Source organism: Elephantulus edwardii, unplaced genomic scaffold (genome assembly GCF_000299155.1).
Source record: "Elephantulus edwardii isolate Elephantulus edwardi_28Jun2011 unplaced genomic scaffold, EleEdw1.0 scaffold00505, whole genome shotgun sequence".
NCBI classification, from domain to species: domain Eukaryota; kingdom Metazoa; phylum Chordata; class Mammalia; order Macroscelidea; family Macroscelididae; genus Elephantulus; species Elephantulus edwardii.
The window spans coordinates 110,874-116,469 of NW_006400255.1; the positions used below are offsets into that span (position 1 = coordinate 110,874).

At 38.3% G+C, this 5,596-nt stretch overlaps 1 pseudogene; it reads right to left on the minus strand.

Moving 5' to 3' along the window:
- Positions 1 to 623: 623 nt before the first annotated feature.
- On the minus strand, positions 624 to 848 carry LOC102850860 (annotated as a pseudogene).
- Positions 849 to 5,596: the final 4,748 nt, after the last annotated feature.

Sequence of the window (5,596 nt, forward strand, 5' to 3'; positions counted from 1 at the left end):
AATTTCTTCCTTTGCCCACTCTACCTCCCTCTGTTCCCTCCCCTTACCCCTTGGATCCTCATATACATTTTACTAGTACTCTTTCTGTTTTTACAATAATAGTCCTATACAGTATTTATCCTTTTGAGACTGAGTCAGTTCACTCCTCATAAAACCATCCAGTCTCTCACAAATTATATAGTAATTTTTTAAATTGTTGGCCCTGAGTGTTGCATAATATTCCTTTGTGTGAATGTACCACAATTTCTCAATCCATTCAACTGTAGTTGGACTACAATTTGGGCTATTTCTATGTTCTTATGATAGTAAATAATGCTGCTATGAACATTGGCGTGCAAATCTCTGTGTCTCAATTCTATTTTCCTTATGTTCCTAGGAGTGGAATAGCTGGATTACATGGAATTTTTTTTTAGCCTTGAATTTTTTAATAAAATATTTCACACATTGGGTTCAAAAGATGGGTGAGTTTTAAGAGGAAACATTTCCTCTAAAGCACTCTCCAGCTGAATTCAAGTAAAAATTTTTTGTAAAAGCTGTTCTTGGAATAAGGTGCATCTGCTGGTATAAGAAGAGTTCTGGAAAGTATGATGTAAAGGAGATAAAGCCAGAGCAGAGTGTTTACTTCATCGTTGAAGCTCACCCTCCGGTGTCTCTCCAAGCCTTCTCTGATACTGTCTTTCCGAGGCTTTTCTAACATAGACATCATAGAAGGTCTCCTGTCTGACACACACCCTGATCATGAACCACTCCATTGTCACTCCAAGGACAAAAAAGAAGGGAAGGAACCTGTAGATGCCGAGTCGCTCCTTCCCAGAAACCTTGTACAGAATTTTCCTCACCTGGAACATGACTGGCTGAGGTATTGGAGATCATCTGGTTGTACCAGCTAGAGCTAGTACTGCTACTCCTGCAACCTTGCTGGGTCAAGGACAGCCTGCGATCTGCTATATGGAATTGTTATCTTCAGCTTTTTGAAGAAATGCCAACTGCCTTCCAGAAAGGTTGTACCATTTTACAATTCAACCAATAGTGTAAGAGAATTCCTATCTCTCTACCTTCTCTCCAACATTTATTGCTTGCTGATTTGTTAAATTTTGCCACTACTTCTAGGGTGAGAAGGTATCTCATTGTGATTTTGATTGGCATCTTTCTTATTGCCAGTGATTTTGAGCATTTCTTCAAGTGTCTATGGGCCATCCAAATGTCTTCCTCTCTATAAAATCTTTCAATGTCTTTTTTCATTTTATAATTGGGTTATTAGTCTTTTTCTTGTGGAGACCCTGTAAGATTCTGTAAACGTTTATTATAAAACCCTTGTCTGAGATGCTATTGTCAAATACTTTTTCTTAGTCAGGACATTTTCTTTTTACATAAAAAAGTTTTTGGTGTGCACAGGAATTTAATTTTTAGAAGGTCCCATTCATAAATTTTTATCCTCTCTAGGTTGTATATTTCTGGCTGTATTTGTCAGTCTCTTTATACCATAGGCTAGGTTTTCTAAGCTTGTTCTCACTTTGTCTCTTATGTTCTTTAAGATTTTGGGATTGACACACAGGTCTCTGATCTACCTTGAGTTGATTTTTATGTATGGTGTGAGAGATATGTATCCTGCTTCAGCTTTATGCAAATAACAGTCCAGATTTGCCAGCATCATATGTTGAAGAGGTTGTCATTTACTCATTTGACATATTTTGTTTCCTTGTCAAATATCAGTTGACCATAAATAGATGAGTTAATTTGTGAGTTCTTGATTCTGTTAAATTGGTCTATGTGCCTGTCATTGTACCAGTACCATGCTGTTTTGGTTATTACAGCTGTGTAGTAAGTAGGTTTTGAGATCAGGGAGTGCTATGCCTCCCACTTCATTCTTGTTTTACAGAAGTGCTTTGCTTATTCCAGGGCTCTTTTCTCTCCAAATAAACTTAAGAATTGCCTTATAAATTTCTTTGAAAAATGAATTTGGTATCTGTGTTAGGGTTGTGTTACACATGCAGATTTGCTTTTGGTTGTTGTTGTTATGTGCCGTTGAGTCGTTTGCAACTCATAGTGACCCTATGTACAACAGCCCTAAACCCTGCTCTATCCTGTGCCAATCGCATTACCTCTGACACACCCATCCTGATTACCCCAGTCACTGAATCAATCCACCTCACAGAGGGTCTTCCCCTCCTGCGCTGCCCCTTTACTCTACCCAGCATATCCCTCTTTAAAGACCTGTCTCTCCTTACAACATGTCCAAAGTATGTCAGACGAAGCCCCAGAATCCTTGCCTCCAAGGAGTAGCCTGCTTTAACCCTCTCCAAGATGAATCCATTTGTTTTCTTGGCAGTCCACGGTACATTCAATACTCTTCTCCAGCACCACAGCTCAAAGGCATCAATTCTCCTTCTATCCTCCCTAGTCATTGTCCAACTCTCTGATGCATAACAAGTGATTGCAAAACCCATGGCCTGTATCAGGCGCACCTTAGTCTCCAGAGAGACACTGGTGCTCTTGAGTACTTTAGAGAGGTCCCTAACAGCAGACTTGTCATTTTCACTATATTGAGTCTTCCAATCCTTGAACAGGGAACATTTTTCCACTTATTTAGGTCTTTTATTGTTTCTCACAGAAGTATTTTGTAGTTTTCTTTTTAAAGGTTTTTTTGTATCTTAGTTAGGTTTATTCCTAAGTATTTCAATATGTGATTGGCTCTTGTAAATGGTATTGTTTTCTTATTTTCCTTCTCTGTGTTTTCTTTACTGTAGAGGAAGCTCTACAGACTTGCATAGATTAATCTTGTATCCAGTCATTCTACTAAATTGGTCTACTAGCTCTCACAGGTTTGTTGTTGTTTTCTGTTGTTGTTGAGTCTTTGGGGTTTTCTGCGTACATTATACGATCACTGGCATATAATGATAATTTAAACATCTTTTTGCTGATCTGGATGCCTCTTACTTCCTTCTGTTACCATATTGCCCTAGCAAATACTTCCAGTACAATATTGAATAGGAATGGTGATAGTGGGCATTCTTGTTTGGTTGTTGCTCATGAGGAGAATGCTTTTAGTCTTTGTCCATTGAGAATGATATTGGATCTTGGTTTTGCATATATACTATTCACAGCTGAGGAAATTTTCTTCTATTCCTATATTGCTGAGTGTTTTGATAAGACACAGTGTTGAATTTTGTCAAAAGACCTTTTCTACATCAATTACTAAGATCATGTGTTTCTTGTGTTATTGCTTTGTTAATGTGATGAATTATGTTGGGTTTTATTCTACTGAACCATCATATGGATCTTTCTTAACTAGATATTTATATTTTTATTCTTCCTCATCTTTTCTGATTTTGAGTCTTAGTTTATCAGACTTACTGTGATGTCTGGATAGAGATTAGGACTGACATTTTTAAGTCCAGAAAGTCAGTGTGACAGGAACAGATGAGTATTTCTCCAGAGGGCCTAAAGGCTGCATCTGTAAGGCCTCTTACATATGGGTAACATTAAGTGGGGCTTGATTTTTACATTAATGCTTTAGCTTCTTGCCCACTCAGATCATAAAATCTTAAACTCTTTGCCAGCATGAGGCTGGGGCTCATTCATGACTATAAATTTTCATGGGACATCTTAATTTTTTCCCACCCACAACACCAATAGAAGTAAGATTTTTTTTAAGCTTTATTTTTTTTAAAATAATTTTAATGAGCATTTACAGAGATTTTGGATTTCCATTCATTCATTGCTGTACTTCTCTCCTCGCCCAGCCCTCCCCTCCACCCCCAGTTCACTCCTCTCTTTCAAAAGTAAAAGAAACACTCCAATCCCCCCTGCACCCCTACCGCTGCCCCAAGTACATTCCACTATGCAATCTTAATTGTGGACTCTTGTGATAACCATAATAGATTCCCCCCCTTTTCTTGATCATGTACTTTTTAAAAATTTATTATTAATTTCAGTAAAAATTTACAGAGACTTTGGATTTCCATTCATTCATTGTTGCACTTTTCCACCCTCCCAACCCTCCCCCCAGTACACTACCCTCTTGGAAAAGTAAAACAAAAATTCTTTCATTGTTTTACAAACCCTCCCCCAGGTTCACTCTACCATGTAGCCTTCGCTCTAGACTCCTGTCATGACAAAAATACCTAATCACTTATCCCTTTTAAACAGTTTTCTCCCTCATCCGTTTCAATGCAGTATACATTATTGAACCCATCTTTCTCAGATCATGTACTTTTAAAAAACCCAAGCACCACTTCTTATCAAATGCTTTCATTATGGTTGTGTTTCCCTTAAACAATGGCTGCTTGACAGATTGTCCAATATCTTCTGGCATGGCAACATCAGCTTTTGATGTATTGATTAGCAAAGCAGAACTTTGTAAACAGCAAAGTAACAGCAATCTTTCTTAAGTGTGTTTTTCTGAGCCTTGACTACAAATCTTAATATAGCTCTGCCATCTCTAGGATGCCCACAAGCCTTTGCCGCTGATCTGGATGTTCAGAAATAACCTGAGCAAGTTATCCTGAGGGTAATGAAGTAATGAGGAGAATGAAGAGAGAATGGAATTGTCAAGGTTGAGCTGAGCCCTCACACTCTGGCTAGCCCCATTTGGTGCCTCTTCTTCCTTAGTGACACCACTAAGAAACATAGGAAGAGAAAGAAAATAAATAATATTCAGAAACATTTTCTGGAAGATAACTTTTAACTAGATTCTGCTTTATGGACTGGGGGTTCCAAAAACTAATATGGTAGAGTCTCACCCACCATAACCTCTAAAAGACTGAGGAAAATAGAAATAATTTACTAACATACTAAAGGTTGGCAGTTGAAATCTACCAGTTGCTCCTTGGGGGAAAAGATGAACAGACTCCACTCATAAGTATTTACAGCCTTTCCACCAAATGTGATGGAAAATTACTTTTCATCTGAACCAACTTGCCAGAAGTGGATTTGGTTTAACCCAAATTACAAAGAGTTCTGGCCCAACAACTACTGGTACCACCTAAATTGGTTCCTTCAGGCTTGTTTGGCTGCATGCCTGGCTGTGGTCATTACTATGTGTGTGTGAAGTATGGAGAGCAAATATGGGAAGAAATCTAGAAAGACAGTGTTTTAAAAAAGAGTTGTGTAGTAGTTGTAGGGTTTGAGGGTAAATATCTTGTCTCATTCCTTAAAGCAATCTTTGGTGTTTTGGTGACCCAGCCTTTGTTACATGTATTCTCAATGCAAACAGTCACAACACACTCAGTCTAGAAATATTGACGCCGCAGAAATGTAGAAGAGAAATGCACGTATAGTTTTTCCATCCATCGACTGTGGGTCACCTCTCAGTGTGTGTGTGTGTGTGTGTGTGTGTGTGTGTGTATTCCAAAGAAGGGTGACCCAACAGAGTGTGGAAATTACAGAACAATATCATTGATTTCACATGCAATCAAGAGTCTACTGAAGATTATGCAAAAACGACTAGAACAGCATATCAGCAGAGAATTGCCAGAAGTCTAGGCTGGGTTTAGAATGGGTCGTGGTACAAAGGATATTGTAGCTGATGTTAGATGGATCTTAGCTGAAAGCAGGGAATACCAGAAGAATGTCTATCTGTGTTTCATTGATTATG